We start from the raw sequence: 24,194 nt of genomic DNA on the forward strand, positions 1-24,194 counted from the left end.
GCCTGCAGACAAACACTCCCATCCCGCTGTGAGGGGAATATTGTTCTGACCTAGCAATGTGCAGTCCAAGGTGTTTTGCATTGTTTATCATCCAGTTCAATCTCCTCAACCAGTAAAAGAAGCGATCATCGTTATCATCATCACTTATTTATATAGCGCCAACATATTCCGTAGCGCTTTACAATTGGAGCGCGCGTTTGTGGTGCAGTATTTCCAGACACCACATAATGTGGTAAATATACTGCCTACAAATAACAAATATGACTTATCTGTGCAGATTCCTTCCTTATCCCCTTCAGGCCTGCTGGTTCCTAGTCACATAATATCGAATCCAATAGTGGAATAAGAGTTGACCTGGAAAAAAAAAAACAGCCACAAAAGTGGCCATACGTTTGAAATTTTCTGAAGAAAACATTTAAAAACCTTAGAATAAACGTTTATCACTTGTCTAAAACCAGGCTGGATGCTGCAAACTGTCAGATGTGGAGCAACAAGACAGATCCGGACCAGAAATGAAGTTGCCGGAAGTCCAACACTTGATCAGGGTCAGGTAAACAGTGTAGGAATACAGCATGTTGGATGGTACCCTACGCGTTTCACCTTCATCAGGGCATATATATATATATATATATATATATATATATATATATATATATATACACTATATGGAAAAAAGGACAAAATTATTTGGCCACACCTGTTAATTATTGAATTGAGATGTTACAATCAGACCCATTGCCAGAGGTGTATAAAGTCAAGCACCTAGCCATGCAGTCTCCATTTGTAAACACTTGAGATACAAAATGGGTCATTCTGAAGAGCTCAGTGACTACAAGCGTGGTACTGCGATAGGATTGCACCTTTGCAATAAGACGGTTTATGAAATTTCATCCCTGCTGGATATTCCACGGTCAGCTGTAAGTGATATTATTAGAAAGTGGAAGCGTTTAGTAATACCAGCAACTCAGCCACGTAGTGGAAGACCACGTAAAATCACAGAGCAGGGTCAACGACTGCTAAGGTGCATGGTGCGTAAAAGTCGCCAACTCTCTGATTCCATACCTGAAGACTTCCGAACCTCCACTGGCATTAAAGTAAGCAGAAAAACTGTGCGGCGGGAGCATAATGGAATGGGATTCCATGGCCGAGCAGCTGCATTCAAGCCTCACATCACCAAGTCCAATGCCAAGCGTCGGATGGAGTGGTGTGAAGCACACTGACACTAGACTGTGGAGAAGTGGAAACATGTTCTGTGGGGTGATGAATCACGTTTCTCTGTTTGACAGTCAGATGGGTGAGTCTGGATTTGGCGGATGCCGGGAGAATGTTTCCTACCTGACTGCATTATGCCAACTGTGAAGTTTGGTGGAGGAGGGATAATAGTATGGGACTGTTTTTCAGGGTTTGGGCTAGGCCCCTTATCTCCAGTGAAGGGTAATCTTAATGCTTCAACATACCAAGTCATTTTGGACAATGCTATTCTTCCAACTTTGTGGCAACAGTTTGGGGAAGGCCATTTAATATTCCAATATGACTGTGCCCCAGTGCACAAAGCAAGGACTACAAAGACATGGTTTGATGAGTTTAATGTGGAAGAACTTTACTGGGTCACACAGAGCCCTGACCTCAACCCCATCGAACACCTTTAGTATGAACTGGAATGGAGATTGTGATCCAGGCCTTCTCGTCCAACATCAGTGCCTGACCTCATAAATGCTCTACAGAATGAATGGGCACAAATCCCCACAGAAACACTCCAACATCTTGTGGAAAGCCTTCCAAGAAGAGTCGAAACTGTTATCACTGCAAAAGGGAGACCAACTAGATATTAAAGTATATGTATTTAAATACAATGTGATTATAGTCATCATTGGTGTAATGGTCAAGCGTCCGAATACTTTTTTTCCATATAGTGTAGATATATAGATAGATAGATAAATAGATAGATAGATAGATAGATAGATAGATAGATAGATAGATAGATAGATAGATAGATGTTATCCCCTCTTGTGGTTACCACTGGAACTTCACATCAGCTGGTAGGTAGGTGAGCATGGTTTCTGTGACCAAGAGGTATGTAGACCGTGTACGTTATCCTTGAAGTTATGGGATATACATGACGCCTGTGGCACTTAGCTGCCTGTTAAGCCCCTTCACTATAAATTTTATATGATAAAAGGCTGTGGCCATTTTCTTCCCACAAAACTGTGTTATGTATACAGTTGGGTTTGGTATAAAGGGGATAAGGTGCATTCATAGGGCCTCACATAGATCTGGATGCATATTGCATCAAAAATACAAATAGAGGTAATTACTTGTGTATGCTGCGCAGTATATATCTTAAGATTAAAAGACTAGGTTAAATGTGTCTGCTGCATGAAGATACGTTTATAGAATATCATACGCTTTAAGCACACAATACACTATCATCAAGTTGATGATAACTGGCGTTTTAATGTTGAATAATAAAAAAATATATATAAATAATATTTTTTGTTTTTAAATAAAAAGGTTGGCACCCACACAAAAAGTTATACCACCACCAGTGCTCATAGTCTGGGCTAGATAAGGCAATTTCGGAGGAACGATTAACATGGGGTCACCCCCAAAATAGCCGTAACCAGCATAAAGCTATGACAAACTGGGATGGTGACACTATAATAGGAAAACTTGCAACGTGGCGTCCTATCATATTGTCTCCAAAACCCAGCATTTGGGCTGAATTTCCTTGGAGAAACATGCCCACAAAAAATTTTTGGCCTCCTACTTTATGAAAAAAACAGCTATATGCTGAAAGCACTGGGGCATTTCCCCACACTCCTGAGGGTGGTTAAATTAGATATTTCACTACTGGTCCCAGCTGCTTGGATATGCTGGCGCTTGTAAAACACCAGCATACCCATGGCTGCCAGGGCATGTAGCACTTGTAGAACTATAAATGCCAACATGCTTTGGCATCCAGGGCTTTCTGGGACCTATAGTGCTCCAGGAAAAAAATGATGTACAAAAAACACAGTGTAAAAAAATAAATTAATTAAAATAAAGACTCTTCAAACACCGTCTTTTTCCCATTTATCAGTCATCTAATTGAAGAGGGATCCTCTTGCAGCTTCTAATCCAATGGGATTTAAATTTAAAAAACATTTGTAGGACGCAAGGTTCCACAACGCAAATAACAAGCCTCTGTAACCATACAGAGCGGCTCTGATTGGTTGAACTACATTAATACAATGTAGGTTGTTCATATCTTGCACCATTGCTCTAGCTGCTAGCACCTGCAGCAGTTACACCTACTGATAGCCATATCTTTTCTAAGCATAACGAGTCACAAGCGGAACATGCGTCCAAATCTGCCTATGGAAGTATGCATACATTTTTTTGGGTGCATGCTCAGGAAATGTGCGTTTTACGCAAACAAAATGGACTTGCGTCCAATTTTACATGAGCGCCATAATCTGTAATCCTAAATCCTGACACTTTGCTGCAATCCAGCTCCCCAAATCATGATGCCAGAGTCAACACTTAATTTTAGCCTCAATACAGAAAAATATATTAAATAAAAAACATTGCACCATTTAATACATCGTGTTTGCTTTACTCCATTTTTTTGCATTACAACGATTGCCACTTTATTGCAAAACATTGTAATTATTGTATGTTCATACACTGCCACCATTTCCATCCACATCTCCTTGATTTATTTATGGTACAAAAGGCATCTCAAGAAAATGTAAATATAAGTTTGCCCTGTATTGAGTGACTTGCCTAGGATCCTTCTTGTACCTCACACTCAGTTTAAGATGAATCCCAAATCTAGTGGACCAATCAGATGAGCCTCCCCCGATTTGGTGCCTGGATTCACAGCGTTCTGCGCTGAAGTTGTGCCTGCTCTAATCTCATTCCAGATGTGTCCCCGCCTCTCTGGCGACTGACAGCCCCGACAGCCAATAGCGGTCCGTTCAACGCTAAGCCTTGATTTGATTGGTCTCTTAGCTGGTGGTGGGTGGCACCGTCTGCTGAAGTTGGACTCCGAGATCCAGCTGTGGAGAACTGAGCTCTGGCTTCGGCAGCAGCATCTCTGAGCGCTGCGATCTCTCCACTTAGTCCGCGCGCTGACAAAAGCGCATCCCGTTGCGCCAGTAGCGTAACGCGCAATCTAAGTAACCTGCGGATCAGCGCAAGTGCAGCGCAGAACATCCAACTAAGCATCAAAAAGGGGGAAGAAGCATCGATTTCACAACCATCACTTTGGCTATCCCTGTGCACTTTGTGGGAGAATTCCGGAGAGGTGGGGGGTGGAAATGGGGGATCTGGAAGTGATAGGAAAAAAAGAAGCATAAAGGCGTCTAGAAAATCCACTTAAAGGAGAGAAAGAAGAGAGGCAGCAGCAGCAGCAGGAGGAGGAGGAGGAGTAAAGGAGAGAGGGAGAGTTTAGCGGTACAGGGATGGAGAGGTGGGAGGGATGGTGAATGGAAGAGACTGTAGGTGTGAGACAGGAGCGAGGTAGACAGCACATAGCAGGAGGTGGAAGAGACAGCACAGAGCAAGGAGGTGGAAGAGACAGCACTGAGCAGGAGGTGGAAGAGACAGCACATTGCAAGAGGTGGAAGAGACAGCACTGAGCAGGAGGTGGAAGAGACATCACTGAGCAGGAGGTGGAAGAGACAGCAGATTGCAGGAGGTGGAATAGACAGCACTGAGCAGGAGGTGGAAGAGACAGCACTGAGCAGGAGGTGGAAGAGACAGCACATTCCAAGAGGTGGAAGAGACATCAGTGAGAGAGGACAGGTAGCTTGCACTAGGAAGAGAGAGCTCCTGTATAGGTGATGGACATGACAAGAGAGTAGAGGAGGATGCACCCATTGGCTGAGGTTACCAACCACAGACAGGTGGGAGAGGAGGAGGAAAGTTTATCCACATATGTGGGAAAGGCTGACAAATAGGTTTAATAGTCCTTGGCTGGCTCGGCTTCTGGATGCTGATTGGGGGTGTTGCAGACATTGGTGGAGCAGACTGGAGACCACGGGCTGACACCTGGATGAAGCATTACTTTGAAAAGTGAACCCTGCTGACTTGGGACTTGTACTTAGCATGGCCGGAGATAAACCCCAGGAGCAGGAACCGTCTAAGGATAGCAGGGAACCTGAGGCTGACGTCGAGGGGCTGCCCTACCCCACCATAGCTCCGGTGGTTTTCTTCTACTTAAACCAGGAGAGCAGACCCAGGAGCTGGTGTCTGAGGATTGTGTGTAATCCATATCCTTTCACATAGTTCAGGTAAGGTGTGAGATGGGAGCAGAGGGGCCGCTTTAGCTCGGGCTAATATGGTCAGCCCTGAGGTTTACAGGATTGGTTGACATTTACAGTACACATACACTGTATATATGTATATATATATATATATATATATATATATATATATATATATAATATTTCTGCTCAGTTCAATCCACTCTATATTATTATATTCATTCTAAATGGACATGTATTTTTATTTTACACACATATATATATATATATATATATATATATATATATACACACACACATATATATATATATATATATATATATATATATATATATATATATATATGTATATATATATATATTTGTAGATGTAAGTATCTGTATATGATGGTCATATCTATATGTGTAAGTGTTTGACTTTGTTCAAGTACAGCTAATTTTGGTTAGCCAAAATATTGATTGTTGTGACTATTGTCTAGCTCATTTGTTTTTGTTTGGAAGGAGCATCACAAATGAGTTTGTTGGTATACACTTTTATCATAATACTTCTATTGAGCATAATTAAGGTTTGTGCTCCGTCTGGTTATGCTATAAAAAAAATGACTAAAAAAAAAAGGATCATTACCGCCAGCCACTGACATGCTAAAAATATTCCCCTGTTATCCACTTGCCTCTCATCTGTGCATAAAGATGGTTAAAGTTTTGCTAAAGGTCATGCAGCTGTAAAGCAACATTGCCCAATACACCATTTACGAGGATTAATAAAGAGGTGTGAATACCATTTTCGATGTTTGTGTCCACAGGCTTCAGATACATCAATAGATATTCCTCAGTGGTCATGTATTTATCTCAGTCTCTGTATAGCGTGTACTGCTACTCTCAACCATCCGAGTCTCTCTATATATCTATGTACTGCCCGGTGAGTCTTTCTTTCTATTTACATACTACATCTCTCAGCCCAGCAGGAGAAGGGATTTGCTGTAATCTGGAGTTAGCATTTTTTAAATTAAAAGCAGATGCTACTTGACTTGAGAAAGAGAGGATGGATTTTTCTATACACAAAGAGGGCATTTACAGGGCAGGTACAGAATGTAGACCCTCAGGGTGGACAAAATGTTAGCCTCACCACCCCTAGAACGACGCCCGCACATTGTAAACTGATTTTTTTGGCTGCCTTTTTTTTCTTGTACGTTTCACTCTTTTTCCTTCTTGGTGTTTTTTTGGTTACCGTTCAGAACTTCCCCTTTTATATTTGGGGGTTTCTCACCAGACAGGCATTTCTCTGGGGCTCAAGTGAAAACATGACATTCCAGAAAGATTATGACGTCTACAAAATGGAAACAATATGTACTGTTCAAATGGAGAGGGAGAGAGTGAGAGGAGAGGATAAATTAAAAGAAAAGAGACAAGAGGAGGAATTTATCGACAAGAAGGAGTCGTGGGTTTCCTCCTTTACAGGGGTGAATGTACAAAAATAGCCTAGCAAGTCAACACTAAACATCCCAGAACCTCATACTTTGGCACAAGGTAATGTGTTGGCTAAAATTCGGACAAGTGATCGTGGAGCACAACATTATCAGTTGTCACTTTTTCTATTAATTTCTGGTTAAATTGAATACCTGGCTAATTTCAACATTAGCAGGCTAATTTCAACATTAGCAGTCCCTATTACATAATATCAGGTTATGTCTTTGTCAAGAGAGCTTTGTAGCTCAGTCAATATGCTGTGATATTAAGCACTTCTGCTGAATGCAGTGTGATTTTTTTTTTTTTTATAAATGTACAGTTCAATATGAAACATCATGACAAAATATGCAACATATAGCTTTTAATCCACATTCACTAACAAGTCAACAAATATCGAGCTGACGTGAATAAAGTATGGTGTTAATTGTATACATGTTTAAACGAATTCTAATGTTTATGAGGTTTGGAATTCTAAATATTACAAAGGTCCACGGTCTTCCAGTTCTGCCCCAAGCCTTACACTGTTCTATTATTGCGATTATTCTGCTAAGGTTGACATTAGTTAGGTTTCGCCATTTATCTATGGTACATCAAGATAACTCGGACATTCACTCTATTATGGTGATTTTTCCATTTGCACTACGTAGTTTATTTTGGTTGCATGTCAACTGCGCAGTTTGAATGAGAAGTAACGCGTTTGTCATGCCATTATAGCTATTGTAACTTCTCTTCTATACAGTACATCGCGCTATAGTTCTGGAACGTTCGGGGATGAATGTGATCACTCATCTAACTGTCATGTGTAATTTGAAAGTCAACGTTCTGAGATGAATTTTATTCCTCTCCAAACACTTTAGCTAGACTGTAAAGTCGTTACAGCGGATGATATTTTTATTTGTTTAACATCAAGATTTATGGACGTCAACTTGCATGTGAGCCAAACATCAGTGCTGCTTGCATTGCGATGGTTGAGATCACGAGCATAGCACATTGTATAGAAATGCATTTTATACATAGACATAGGCAAAAAAAAAAAGGAATATTGACAATCACCTTTACTATGAATATCACTGTGCTGCTGCACAATATGAAAAGTCACGGTCAGCTTCTAAAAGTCACTCAGGACAATTAAATAAAGAAATATGGGGACATGTCATCATTAAAAAGAGCATCTGCAGGATCTACAAGAATTACCAAAATTACTACTGTGATTGATGTTATGCCAAAATCGTTAGTTGTGAGCTGGCTACCGGGCAATTCCATGGTCTACCCTTGCCACTTGTCAGCCAACATTCTTTCAAATCATGCTCTGATGAGAGAGACGTAAACTTGGATGCGTGTTGCAATTTTTGTAATGGTTCAATACTTCCATCTACATCTTGTTTCCTAAATAGAAAAGCATGGGAGTGAAATATGCTTAATTATAACTGAATGTTTTGTGGACCTGCACACAGCAAATCATATTAGATGGATTTAGTAGGAAGATGAATAGGATGCATAAAAAAATCCCAGGTAGAAAATTCTTAATATCTATTTTTCATGTATATTTCTCATTGGAGACTAACTCAGTCGTTTGTAGCAATGTACAATAATAATATTTTACAGCTACACTCTTCTTTGTGTGTCCGTGCATAGAAGACAAGGTGGTATATTTACTAAACTGTGGGTTTGAAAAAGTGAAGATGTTGCCTATAGCAACCATTCAGATTCTAACTGTCATTTTGTAGAATGTTCTAAATAAATGACAGCAAGAACCTGATTGGTTGCTATAGGCAACATCTCCACTTTTTCAAACCAGCAGTTTAGTAAATATACCCCAAGGTGTGGCTATACTTTACTGCAGCACCAGTCATGATAACATCATCATAGTACCAGTGGTCAAAGTGGTCTTGTATACGGTGGCATGCTATTGTATACAGTGGTATGCCATGGTATACGGTGGTTTGCCATACCACCACTTCTCCTACGGCTTTGTCTTCAAAATGATCAAATTCATTTCACTTATATTTCTCCGTACCCCCACTTCTAAATTTCCACTTCGACCACTGAATATTACTGTACTATGTTTAAATCCTATCCATTAATATTATGCAACATACACGACAGAAAGTGAAAACAGACAATTAACCAGACTTTTTAATTATCCAGCTCTTTGCTTCTCATCATTTGCACAGATAAACCAGTCTTCACTGTACTAATACAATCGAAAAATGTCAGTGTTATTTTGCACATAAAAACATATGGAAAGACACAGGAGCTGAGGTGACCACAGGGGTCATTGCTAAAGGGCTTGTTCCAGTACCATGGCGTACGAGACAGTGTGCATAGATACACTTTCACCGGTAAATCCGACACATATTTTTTATACACTGACATTTAATTTCGACAATATATAAAGCCATCGTTACAACTAAACATTTGGAAACACTTGGCTATGCCCTTCCCTTATACACCTTAACTACGTGACTATTCATGCTCCAAATCCACACTGACTGTGCACCATCGGTAATAGCCAATTATTATTTTTTAGTTAAAAATGGAACTGTCCCATTAAAAAGGGGATCGTTTGGGTGACCAATTTGATCACTGCAAAGGACAAGTCACGTCTCATTAAACTGTGTGCAAATGTGCAACCGGTTTGCTCAAGTTCATACTCATAAATTGCATAATATTGCCCATAGCTTGCTGCTGGTCTGAGATGCTATTGCATGCTCCTTAGTGAGTATAAGACGCTCAGCTTCCATGAAGAAAAGTCTTATCAAAGACCTGTCTACCTGTGTCTTATCGCTCACACATCTGATTAAATCACCATTGTTTTAGTATGATCTTTAAACACATTGTTTGACACTGTTCTGATATTTTAACAGTCATGGAAATAAGGGGGAAAGCCATGTGCTCCATACATAGATCTGGTATTTATACATGGAACTTCTACAGTATGCTTTTATGCTTTTCTAGACTTACAATATGTGCAAATGATGTTCAAACAAATTCCTCCTTAAAAATTTGTCTCACTGTTATTATTGGAAATGATAGTAATGTCTAATGACCATAAACAATACCCATTTTATTCTGTATATACACTTTTGTTTCTTACTAAAACGCAGCACCAATGCCATTTTCATAAGCTCCCACCTGCCCCGGGATCTATATCTAACAACTTATATTCTTACCTCTGATGGTAAGAGAGATTGGAAATCCAGGATTTCCTACACCTAGAGTTTTGTTCTGTTGTAAGAGAACTGATTAATATTAAGCTCGTCTCCTATGAGTCGGGTGCACTGAATTTGAAATTTCTTCTGCAAAACAAGTGTATTCCCATATCTCAGAGATGGTGGGCGTGATACATTACCAAACGCAAAACGAACGTAATGTGCGGGGGTTTTTTAAGCATCGGGTATGCACACGTCTGTATTCAACAAGGAGCAGATGTGACGATACGTGTTGATGAGTGCGGGTCTAGGTCCGCTCTGCTCTGATAGACAGAACACTGTAGGATACGTCCAATTCTCCAAGAATTTTAAGTCACAAAGGAACACACAGAAAAAAAAACAACTATTCAGTTAATGTCACTTGATAATAATAATATAGTCATTTAAAAAAAAAAAAAAGTTTTTTTTTTTATTTTTTTCCATTAAATGCATTTATTAGAGTTTGATTAATGTCTCCTGTACATAAAATGTATTTTTACAGTTGCCCCTGATTGCAAGCACCTGTTCCAGCTTGCGTACGCGACCATCATCACTAGTAATTAGACTATACCTGTAGCTGGTGCAAGAGATGAGACAGAAGCACACGTATCTTAGAGATGCCCAGGGACAGGCTGGACTGGGGGGCATTAGCCCCCGGGCCGGACCCATAGTGGGCTAACTTGGGCTTGGTCACTAGGCCAACCTGTATCTTTTTCCCATTCAAAAAGGCTGCTGAGTCGGGTCATGCCCCCCGGGCTAAAATTTGCCAACCCTCCCCTGGAGATGCCCATGGCTTGAATTGGACGCTGCTGCGTACACTTGAGCTTGGCGCACCCTTATGTACAGTGAGTTCGTGCATACGCCCATTCTCCTCCCCGTTCCGCCACTGAAATCGTAGGCTGTAGTAAGGGTCCTTTGCATTCGAAGATGAATTGAACATTGCTGCGTTTTATGGCGTATGGTCTGATTTTGGGCATACGCATTATACGCACCGTAATGCCAATTACGCGGCCCTGTTTGTTATGCCACAATAATTTTTCCTTGCTTGTTGATGATTTGGCCACTGAATGTTATAATAAATCTCTTTAGTTAGAGAACCACTTAATGTATCACCTCTCCTATCATATGCTGTGTTATTATATAAAAGTCTCCAACTCTTAGGCGCATATTCAGTTAGCTTCCTGGATCACGGCATCGCGCCGCCGCGCACATAATGTGAATTTACAGTACCGCCACATCGCAGATTTCCCTTTGCAACCCTATGGGGTGCGAAGGGAATTCTGCGATGTAGCGGTACCGGGAAGGAGGCGGCCGCGCGTAGCCGCGATCCCGGAAGCTAATTGCCCCTTAGGGGGAGTTTCCCCTCGTTGTTCTTTAGACCAGCGCTGGGTGAGTATCATTACTGTTACTATGGTAATTGATGCGCATTATTACCGTTACTGCGATAATTTCAACGCTGACTTTTGCTCGCAGCACCCTGAGCCGCGAGCAGAAATCCGTGTTAAGATTACCCTACTAACAATAATGACGCGCACACGCAAGGAATTGAAGCTCCCCCTAACTACTCAATCTGCCACTACAACATACAATAACGTTATAGACCAAAGTAAGAAGCAGTCAAAAGTTTTTTCTTGCAAATGCCAATGCAAAGGATGGCCCTGCTATACAGTTTATTGGCTAGATACTAATATTCCGTAGTAACCTTGCAGGTATTTACCCACGGGATACTACAGGTAATGTTCTTCTCACATTCCTGCTCACACCTCATACAGGCTCAAGCAAATTTCAAATTTTCATTACCGTAACTGCCCTTATGCGCACAGGAGCAGAGCTTACTACGGAACCTTGCGGCTAATTGAATCGACCCCTCAGTATTGGGAATTGGAATCAATGTTATGATAAGCCCATCCATGTGGAAATAAAGAACGTTATAGAAGCAAAACAAATGATTCCTTTTACTAATCATTGCATAAGCCTATTTGACAGACGTATTATTTTAATAGCTTATTTCACTCTGATCGCACAAAATCTATATTCCGTTTTAATCAATCACACAACAATGCATAATCTGCCTGAATCTAAATGTATAAATGCAAGATAATTGCAACTAACCTACTTTACTGTCTTTTCAGCCTTGCAGTGCATAACAACAACATTAATGTAGATAGCTATATGACTTTTACTTTTAATGCACAATATTTTACCTACAATTAGTGTCTCTATAATTAAATTGGTATTTGGGATGTCATAGAATATCGCAGCTTGTAATACATGCATAGATAATTAAATAAAATTTGAGTAGGTTTAGATATATGTTAATAACAAAGAAATACCAAACACAGTTGTAACACTTTAAATCTAATGAGACATTTTTTTATGTATGTGAAAATAACACTAAATATGTGATTGGGCGGAATCATGTGGTAAGAGTTCTGTTATTACGGTATTCTCTTTGGTGGCCAGGAACTGTAAGGATTGAGATAAGGCAAACATGAAAAGCACAACAATCATCATCATCATCTATTTATATAGCGCCACTAATTCTGCAGCGCTGTACAGAGAACTCACTCACATCAGTCTCTGCCCCATTGGAGCTTACAGTCTAAATTCCCTAACATACACAGACAGAGACTAGGGTCAATTTTGATAGCAGCCAATTAACCTACTAGTATGTTTTTGGAGTGTGGGAGGAAACCGGAGCACCCGGAGGAAACCCACGCAAACACGGGGAGAACATCCAAACTTCTTACAGATAAGGCCATGGTTGGGAATTGAACTCATGACCCCAGCATTGTGAGGCAGAAGTGCTAACCACTTAGCCACCGTGCTGCCCAAACAATCCCTACTCCATGGGAATGGAATACCCTATCCATAAGTAGTCAAACGTGGGCTTCAATTACCAGGAATTTATATTTCTACAGGTGCCATTTGTCAGCCAACTGGCCAATTGCATCTGTCCAGTGCCAGACCGAAACAGCAGAGAGGTGCCTTGCAAAAATTATATAAAACGTCAGTGAAATCACTCTTAGGGGCAGAATAGCCGCGATGTTCCTAAGAACATCGCAACTGTGCACCTCTTTGGGGCGCGAGGACAAATGAGCGGATGTTTCTGTTCAAATATCCACCGTGAAGTGTCTCCGAAATGGTCATGAGACATTTCGCGGCTAATCGAATTCCCACCTTAGAGTGGAATAGCTCCACATATGTGGTCTTCGCTCCATGAAATCTGTTAACGTGGACCAGTCATGTAGTTTTGAAAAATGTAACATTAATACTACAGCAAGCCCAATTGCAAAGTAAAGTTATTAATACACATCCCGATCTTGAGAAAAATCACCTTTAAAATGTGCCCCTCCTTCTCTGTGGGAAAGAGTCGATTAGCTTTGAGGTTCTGTTTATGTCAGTATTGCCCTCAGTTGTGGTAATGGAAATTTCAGGTGTTTTTGCTTGAACCTATGGAACCTTGCGACTGATTGAATCTTCCCCTGTGTCATAAATACCTTAATAAAAGGAACTATTGGTGAGTGCAGACGTTCCAGAGAAACTGATCTCGTGTTGGGACCAAAGCTGGCAGCTTGATTATGCCGCGGGATGTCTCTCCGGAGAACAATGAGCAAGCCCCTACCAATACATGGACTGGTCACACAATCGTGAATATTTATTGCTGCACAGACTTCCTGCTGGTATGTAAAAGGTGAATAATACACAACAGCAAAATATACAGCTGTAACACACAGCACATGTAACAGGTGCAAAGTAAATGTAACATATACATGTTATTTGTTGTCTGTACAGGTATCTGTTTTAATCCTTCAGTTCTAAGGACAAAAAGTACTAGCACTGGACATGTTCAAAATAGTAAACATAATACCCATCCCTCACCAGAATTTCCTGTCAGCGAAGGTCGGGGGAGGAGGCTTGAAATGATGACAGAGCGCGATGATGTCACTGAGTGCGTCAGTGCTCAACCACAGAAAAAGATCTGTTGTTCAGGGGATGTAGAGAGGACCCTAAAAGTTCCCGATTTCACCCATTCTAGCACCTACAGACTCAGGAGTGCCCTCATTTCAAAGAGAAGATACTCCTTTTTCAAATGATATAGCCCCTTAGAAGTTATTGTCTGGTACACTATATAAACCATTATGAAGTCCAGGGATAGGGGAGGATTCCGGGTTTAATAAACACAGTAGTACCCTCATTTGATGCGGTAGGTTGTCTAGTTTTTGAAAAAATTTTGGCTCGTTTTTTATTCCTACACATTTTATGCATATCATTAAAGACAGTGCAAATTAGCAAAAATGCAATATCATTTTCAAAGGCAGATCTTATTATGAAAACGTGTGTGTAGAATCCTGCTTTTTCTTGTTTTGGAAAGGTGGATTGATGCCAAAGGAAGAACCACAAAGTATTTATTGGTGATGTTTAGAAAAAAAATACATTTGCTTTTAGTTAACTATCAATTTCAATGTAAAAAACACTTTTTTTGGCCAACTTTGGTAGATTTTCTTTGCTGTGTCAGGAGGTATAAGCAAAACTAATGGTATTTTCTGGAAATTCAGTCTTGGGGAAAACAAATCAAGGTATAATTTGTGTGGGTACTGCGCAAACCAATTACTGGTATTGATGTTGGACTGTGACAAGCCCAAAAAGTGCCAAAATAGGTTAAGCACATGGGTGAGAACTGCCACAGCAGGGAAGGGGTTACAGATTTTGCAGGTGACCGGTGGATTTTAAATTTTGGCTTTAAAATTTCTGTTTTCACACATTTTAATGCCATTGTTACATAAATGTTCAGAATTAGGCACATCAGTGGGACTACCACAATTCTCGATGTAAAGAGTCACCCATGTATGACCATCTCCACTTAAATAAGGAGAAATGATGTGCTCTACCCACAACCCACACCCCACAAAAAGTCAGCAGAGAGCGTAATAGGACTATTACACCCAAAGGCAGGAAGAAACTTTTTGGGGGCTGGTTTTCTGCATTCATACTTTACTCCCAGACTACAGTAATGGACGTTTCCTTATTTGTATACTGAATATCAGAAATTGTCAACTACATTCGATCATGATGTTAGGAACGGGTGGGATATCTGATGGCTCAAACAAAAAAAAAACAATCAGCAGAGTTGAGACATTGTGCTACAGTAGATATAAATAAGTCTCCACACCCTTACGGAATTTGCAGGTGTTTGGGATATAAAGCAGGAAATCAAGATAAATTATGTCAGATATTTTTTCATCTTTAATGGGATCTTGCTGCTAATACAATTCAAGTGAAAAACAAATAGACAATTTTTAGGTAAAAAAAGTGGAAATAAAAAATCTACAAAACTCTTCAATACCCTGGTGGCCCAGGTGTGCACACTCCTAAACTAATACTTTGTGGAAGCACCTTATGCTTATATTATAGCAGTGAGTCTTTTTGAATAAGTCTCTATCAACTTTGCCCACCTGGACTTTGCAGGTCTATCCTGCTCTATATGCAAAAAAAAGTTCAAGGTCCATCAAATTGCGAGAGGATCTTCCATGCGCTGCCACCCTTAGGTCATTCCACAGGGTTTCAACGGGATTGAGGTCTGACTGGGCCATTCCAAGACTTTGTTCTTTCTTTTCTGAAGCCATTCCTTGGTTGACTTGTGTGTGGTTATCATGTTGGAAGGTGAAATCCTCTTCATCTTCAGCTTTCTGAAAGAGACCAGCAGGTTTTGTGCCAGATATGTTGATATTTAGAGTAGAGATGCTCAGGCTCGGTTCCCCGAGAACCGAACATACCCGAACTTAGCAGACCCAAGTACCGAGCCGGCTTGGTACTTCACGCTTTTTCGGATTTGAAAACGAGGCAAAACGTCATTGTTACATCGTCAGATCTCAAAATTTTTGGATTCCTTTTTAAGATCCAACATAACAGTGGGTGGGATGGAGACCGGGCCCAAGGACAATTCCGGGGAGGGAGGGGGGCCCAAGGACAATTCCATCTTGCACGATTTTTCTGTTCTTTTCATTTTTCTTTTCTTTTCTGCCACTGCTGTGTGCCAATGTGTCATAGATGGACCTGCCGTGTGTTTGTGTCATTGCTCTGTCGCTTACCATCCGGCCAGGTCGCTGCAGTATTTGTCCGAAAGTGTATGAAAATAATATTGTGACCTGTGTGGTGGTCAAAATTAACTGCAAATGACTTGAAATTAGTGTTATTGAGGTTAATAATAATGTAGGAACAAAAAAAGAGCAAAATTATGTGATTTTCTCATATTTTAGGATTTTTTCTAAAAAAAAATCCAAAACCAAAACACACGAGGGTGGTTTTGCCAAAACCAAAACACGAAGCTAATCCAGATCCAAAACCAAAACCAGTTCACAGGGGTCAGTGAGCATCTCTAATTTAGAGCTATTCATTAAGCCCTATGTTCTAAATACTGCCCCTGTCCCAACTGAAGAGTAACAGCCCCAAAGCAACATACTTCACAGTAGACAAGGTTCTTTGGGTGAATAGCTGCGTTGTCTTTGTACCAAATATGTATTTTAGGAGTAAGGCTAAAAAATTAATCCTTGGTCTTGTCAGATCAGTGGTCGAAGTGAAAATTTAGAAGTATCAGTATGGAAAATGTAAGTGAATGGAAATTGATTGTTTTACATTTAAAGCAGTAGAAGGTGCGGTATGGCATACCACCATATACCAGTCCACTTCGACCACTGCGTCAGATCAGAAGACATTTTCCAACATGATTTGAGGTGACAATGTATATTTTTGCAAAATTTATACAGGCTTGGGTTTTATTTTTTTTGTGAGAAATGGCTTCCTTCTTGTCAATGTACCCCATAGCCCAGACATGTACAATACAAGAGATTGTTGTCACATGCAGGAAGTGGTCAGTTCCTGCCAAAAATTCCTGCAGGTTCTTTAATGTGGCCTCTCGATAGCCTCCCTGTTGAGTTTTCTGCTTGTCCTATCTTCAGCTTTGGAAGAATGTCCTTGTTGTAAAACATTTTCTCCATTTATTGTTGGTAGTCTTCTCAGTGTTCCATGGTATATGTAATGCCTTTGAAATTATGTTATGCCCCACTCCTGTTTGGCGTCTTTCAACTATGAGATCAGAAGTGCTCAAACACAGTCCTCAAGAGCTACCTACAGTTTCATGTTTTCAGGATTTCTGTCTGTAGAAACAGGTGGGATCATTACTGACCCAGAAAAATAGATTAACGCGTCTGTGCATGATTAAATAAATATAATGTATATAACATCCACAACGACTTTATTTAGAATCATCATAGCTTTGGTTTGTATCTGCAAGAACATGTCAACTATTGCCCGACAAAAGAAAATTCAGACTATGAAATCCAGTAATATGCCAATGAGTCATTAAAAATGTCACTTTTAAATATGTCTTTGTTATTTTGCTTCACAAAAAAGTGTTTTATTCACACATCTAGTTCCCACATTTTCGACTGATGCCATCTGTTAGTTGGTCGAACATTTTCAAAATAAAACATGGTGAACAACATTGTTTTAAATTTAGAGAAAGCTGTTTTTGTTTTTTTTGCTATTCAATATGCTGTTTGCCAAGCCCTCATCATATCATTCAATTTTGTCTATGTTAATATTTTATTAATTCACAAAGAAACCTACCTTTGTAATTTTTATTTTGTTTTAACAGTTTTGATAACATACAGTGGGCTTTTTATTATGTCCCCTGTGAGGTCACTCAGAGAGGTTGCATATGTTGCTATTGGGGGGAAATTCACACCTGGGTTCGAATCATAGTCTATTCAGAACGATCCAGGAATTCTTATAACTACCATATCTTTTCCCTGACACATCACAGAGACATAATTTCTCATGCAGTAAACGGATCAAACTTCCCACAAAATTGAATATGAAATATAACATAATTAGGTCCAATATTCAGGAACGTACGTGATTACTATAGTTTCCTTAGAGTGTAGCATTTAATTTGGTCAGCATCATTCATATATTACTGCATTGAGACGAAGACTGAGATATGATCGTATGTATAGTCATTGTCTAATTGTGATCTGACCAGTCATGTTTGCTGGACGGACATGTCTTTCCAATTTGGCAGTGAATTGTTATGAGTTAAGTGTTTATTGTCATACTTTATAACTCAAAATTACAGTTTCCCTATTGACAACATTCATGATTCACTTTTCTTTTGATTTCTAAGTACTGGCAAAATAATGTTCACATTTAAAAAAGTAGAAAACGCTTATAAATTTAAACTCAACTCGTACAACGGCAAAATAAATTTAAATATCCACTTATTATAATCATAGGTGGCTTGCCAGAAGAAAAAATAAATAAAATCAGGACCTTCTCTGGAAATTGGGGACAGTCAACATTGAACTATATATTTTAAAAGAGTCTTATATGGCTTAACCAATCCTACTTTAAAAAATAGTTAGTTCTATTACTTTAGTATTTTTTTCTGCTGGAGTAGTTGCTAGATTTGATATTTACACCCTAGACAGTGGTTAAAGAAAGACTCTACCCAAATTTTGCTAGGAGGCCTGGCTTTGCCCCTTGTTACCTAGGGCTAGATTTACTAAGCTGCGGGTTTGAAAAAGTGGGGATGTTGCCTATAGCAAAGAATCAGATTCTAGCTTTCATTTATTTATTACCTTCTACAAAATGACAGCTAGAATCTGATTGGTTGCTATAGGCAACATCCCCACTTTTTCAAACCCGCAGCTTAGTAAATCTAGCCCCTAATCTTTATTTGGCTGGATAATGGTCAGTTCTCCAGAGATTGATACCCTGAAGAAGTTTGAATGAATACAGTGGCTGGTGGATTGCCTGATGGGTGTTTGAAGTAAATTTTAATATGAGATAAGGAAACTATTAAAAAACTCTTCAATATTTACCTCATTCCGCATTTGGCTGCGGATTTGCTCACATTTCTCTCATGAACTTAAATTTTCCATGAAGAATTCCCCTTATCATTTTAGTTCTATCCAGAATTCTCCGTCCTATTGCAAACACACCGCAGAGCAGAATGAATTGTCATCGTCATCTCAGCAGCTTCATCGTATGTGGAATTTACTCAAATTTACTGGTACAATTTGGCGTGCCAAAGCAAATGCAGAACTTGAATATGTATTGTCAGAAGTTTGCATCTCTGTAAAACAGCCGGTTCTGCTGTGAAATTCGATTCGAACAAAATTTCACAGTATCTTTGTTCAACTCTACACTATTTTTGTGCGTTCTTTTGCGATTTTATAATCCTCAAAGATATTGGACGTATCCTTCAGCATCTTGTGTAATAGAGCAAAGCGGACCTACACCCAAATGCATCAGCGCACGTATCTTGAGATCCATGACTTGATGACTTCAGGCGTCCACAAAAGCCGAAATACATGCGTTTTAAGCCCAACGCGGGTTGATGAATCAGGCAATACTTATGTTTGGCCCCCAGAAGATGGAAAAGCTACAGCAAAAGTAAGCGGTACATTATTGCCATGGAATGAGGAAGATGTCATGGACTGTGGGATTCAATCCACTGTGCTGCTGGTGGGGGCTGCTGACTTACCTGAGGTGTGGAGTCTTCAGGGATCCCTCACAGGTCGCTGACCCCATACAAGGATAGTAGGAGACAGACAAAAGGCCTGAGACAGCAGAACAGGTTCAAACTCAGGAAAAGAGCTGAAGGTGAGGACGACAATGAAGACTGGCCAGTGTGGCGTATAGGAACGTATGGGGCGGGATGAAGCATTGCTGTGTGATCACATGATTACAGTGAGACTCTGTGTATCATGACCGTGTGACTTGGCCGCTATGGTGAACTGTTAGCAGTTATCTGTGTATGTCATTGTCTCACAGGGCTTATTGTGTCTGGGGTTTCTTGGCACTGAAAGGGTTATGACCGCCGTTCCACTCGCAGCCGATAGAATAAAAATTGACAAAGGATTCTGAGCAGGTTTAACAAAACAATTGTAGAAGCCAGATAACATCTTTTAAATAGGCCAAGAAATTGGTTGTGTAGCGATAGCTTTTGCACAACAATAAACGTTATTTCTCTAACATAGCTTTGGCTTGGGCTCCCAGTTCCAGATTCTACACAAAAAAAAAATATTATGGTTTAAAAAGTAAAAAAGAAAAGAAAAGAAAAATAGAAAAATGTAATTATTTTTTTTTCCAGGATTTAGGGCTTATCTCCCTTTAATAAATAATAAGTTTGGTAAATTATACATCACTATAACCTATATTTACAGACTTCCTCATAACCCAGGCAGTGCCAAAGATTCGGGATCTAAAAATGGAGCAATATCGGAACAACTAAATATATTGAAGAAGATAATGGGATAAGCATGGTTTCATAAAGGATCAGTCATGCTTAGCAAATATAATTAGTTTTCATGAGGAGGTAAGTTTCAAAGCGAATTTTAGTAGTAAAAATGATGTGGTGTATTTAAATATTGTCAAAGTGTTCAGTTCTTTTCCATACTACAATCTGGTACATAAGAATACTAGGTCTAGGGGAAACAGAATGTACATGGTTGAATGATAGAAAATATAATGGACATATCCAGACTGGGCTAAAGTTACAAGTGGTGTACCACAGTGTTCAGCATTAAGCACTGTCCTTTTTTAATATTTGTATTAATCACCTTAAAGTTCTATAAGGTGTCTATATTTGCTGATGACCCTAAGCCAATGGTTCCCAAACTTTTTCAGTTCGCGGAACCCTTAGAGTCTCAATAATTTTTTCAAGGCACCCCTCCAAAATAATTACAGAGCAGTACTGTTTTATAAGTGTTTGAGTCAAAATAATGTAATAAGTATTTAGGTCAGGACAGAAATACTTAGTAAGTTGTTTGCAAAAATAATACACATAAATCCAAGGGAAAAGAATATTTTTATATATTTTTTTCAATTATATATCTGTTAAATAATAATTTACAGCTAATATTAAGAGGAATAATAACAAACAAAATAAAACAACATGTACAAAAATCATCACACTGTGCACCTTCATCCACACACCCTATGCTCTTCATCCACACACTGTGCCCTTCTTCATCCACACACTGTGTGCCCCTCTTCATCCACACACTCTGTGCCCCTCTTCATCCACACACTCTGTGCCCCTCTTCATCCACACACTCTGTGCCCCTCTTCATCCACACACTCTGTGCCCCTCTTCATCCACACACTCTGTGCCCCTCTTCATCCACACACTCTGTGCCCCTCTTCATCCACACACTCTGTGCCCCTCTTCATCCACACACTCTGTGCCCCCTCTTCATCCACACACTCTGTGCCCCTTCATCCATACACTGTCTGCCCGTCTTCATCCACACACACTGTGCCCCTCTTACTCCACACACTGTCTGCCCGTCTTCATCCACACACTGTCTGCCCCTCTTCATCCTCACTCTGCCCCCTCCATCATTCTTTAGTCCCTCCATTGCTGTTTCCTTTCACCTTCCCCTCCGTTTCTTTACTTACTATTCTTCACCTTCTTTCTTCTCTTTCTTCTGTCTTCTCTTCTATCTTTTTACCAATCCGGCGGCACCCAGGACCCAGCACCCTCCTCTCTCCTGCCGCTCCTCACTGAATATGTCGGGCGTGTTGTCATCACGCCCGACATATTCAGTGAGAAGCGAGGAGAAGGAGGATGCTGGGTCCCGGGCGCCGCCGGATTGGTAAGTTGTTTTTTGTTTATTTTGTCCCCTGGCCGCGGCACCCCTGTGACAGCGCCACGGCACCCCTGGGAGCCACGGCGCACACTTTGAGAACCGCTGTCCTAAGCTGTAGTGTTACTAACACACAGTAAGTTAGTAACGTGCTACAGAAATGTTTAGACATAATTGCAAAATAGGTCATGAAGTTGTAGATGAAACGTAATGTAGATAAATATAGCTTTATGCATCCAGGCTGTGGTTATAACCAGACAAATGAGGAACACTGAGATAGCGCAGGAATATTAGTTGACATAAAGCTGAGTAGAAGGACCTATGAGAACTCAAGCAGGTTCAGAGCTGGACAATGTCATCATAAATGGATTGGAAATGTTATATTCGTAAACTAGGATAGAAACACTAGCTTTGTTTCTTTACAAAGACAAATGTTACATAGAGGTGACCTAATTAATATGTCTAAATATAGTTGAGGTCAATTGAAAAAAAATTGTCCAAAAGCCAGTTGAAGATAGATGGTTTTGCCTTCAGCAAAGGAAAGGATTCTTTACTGTAAGAGTAAAGTTTAGTTGTTAAGTACTTTACCACATGAGGTGGGAATAACAAATTCACTAACAGAATTTAAGAATGGATTGGATGCCTTTCTTTAAAGAATTGGTAGCTGTAGTTATAATTAGTAGAGGATATTATGGGTATATTGATCCAAGGAATTTATCCAATCACCTTTTTTTGGGGACAAGAACGAATAGTTTCCCCCGTTTGAGTTACTTTGTCCACTATTTTGTTTTGTCTTCCTCTGGCTCAACACAATTGTAATTTGTGGAAGGTTGAACTTGGTGGATATTTGTCTTTTTTCAACCTTACTAACTATGCAACTATATGATTTTTATTTTATACTTAAGATTAAACTCATTTTGTAGCCCTATATACAGTAAGATAAAGTAATTTCTCCAACACAGGGATTCAAGTTAGTGTCCTTCTCTAACGGATCCATACGCATCATTATGCTTTTGTGAGTTATAATGTCTTTATTGGCAATGAAATACAGCATTCATCCTAGTTTTTCACTTAAAAGATGGTGGGGAAATAAAAAGAATACATACACATACATACCAACAGGAAACTTATGGGGAAAAAGATTTAATTGATACACATCCTTTATGCTAGTGATAAGAAAAGTTATACTTTGCAGTTTCACAGAGTTGCAAACTTCAAATTCCACGTTTGCTTCACCATAGCATTCCACATAGAGGGCCTGATTTTGAGTTAGGAGCAAATCAAAGAAAAGGAGCAAATTTGCACCTTGGTAAAACCATCTTGCTTTAGAGGGGAAGGTAAATTTAAAATCTAGGGACAGGTTTATATTTGGGGTAGGGCATGTCATAGATCAACTTTAATTTCAGGGCTAAAATAAAGCTATCAAGTATTTGTGTGCTACATGAAAAAGCAGCCAGTATTTTCCTTACATGCAAAAAAATAAGTACATTTTACCCCTTGCATTGTAACATGGTTTGTCCAGGTGCATGCCTTTTCTTTGCTTTGCTTCTTACTTAAAATCAGGCCCTCTATTGTTTGTAGTAAGTTCTAGTGGGTAAGATTCTATTGTAAGTTATACATACTTGCCAACTCTCCCTGAATGTCAGGGAGACTCCCTGAAATAGGGGTGATCCCCCTTTAACTCCCTGAATAGTCTGGCATTCTCCCCGATGCTGAGCCAGTACAACACGTGGTTGGCTTCTTCATCTGTTGCATGATGACACAGCTCAGATATTGTGTCCTATGTCCGTGTATTGATGCCTATGGAGGTGGCCATTTTCATGGAGACCAAGATTTAATCAAAGACTGACAGGTAAGACAACATGACTTCAGTAATGGAGACAAAAATGTAAAAGACACTTCAGTCTCTAGAGATTCATTAGCTGCTTTTCTTTAACGCATAGTTGCCTACTCTCCTGGAATGTCTGGGAGACTCCCGCATTTCTGGGAGACCTCCCGAGCTCCTGGGAGAGCAGGGCAACCTCCCGGTTCTCGCCCCAGCAATAGATGGGGGGTGGGGTTAAATTACGCGAATATAGCGCAATCTTAGCCCCGCCCCCTGCTGTAATTGGCCAAAATTGTGACAATCGTTTAGGAGGGGGCCAAAATGATGCGCTTCATCAAGCCCCGCCCCCGCACGCCCACCTCCCCCGGGATCTCCCTGAAGCCAATGAGGAAAAGTTGGCAAGTATGAAGTTATAGCAATGCATGTTTTCGTTTGCCAATGAGTAAAGAGAAATGATTTATGTTAGAGAACTATATTATCGTCATGCTGCCGAGTTACAATTATTCTGCAGAATGCAGATTGGTACATGTTATGCATGGATTAAATCATGAATGATCTGTATATATATTTTCCCTAATTTTTAGTAACTAAAACTTACATATATTGAACTGCTCCCAGTCTTACTTTCTTTTCCCTCTTTCACAGGCAGCCACATTTTGGCTGTGACATTAGTACCTAACAGAAGGAGATGACATGCATCTGTTCTGTTCTTTTATCCTTTTTCAGGCTCATTAATTCAGTAGTTGCTTCTGTCAGCTGAGCACAGATTGCACAAATGCATACTGGGCTTGGTGTTTCACTGTTGCAC

Source organism: Mixophyes fleayi, chromosome 6 (genome assembly GCF_038048845.1).
Source record: "Mixophyes fleayi isolate aMixFle1 chromosome 6, aMixFle1.hap1, whole genome shotgun sequence".
NCBI classification, from domain to species: domain Eukaryota; kingdom Metazoa; phylum Chordata; class Amphibia; order Anura; family Limnodynastidae; genus Mixophyes; species Mixophyes fleayi.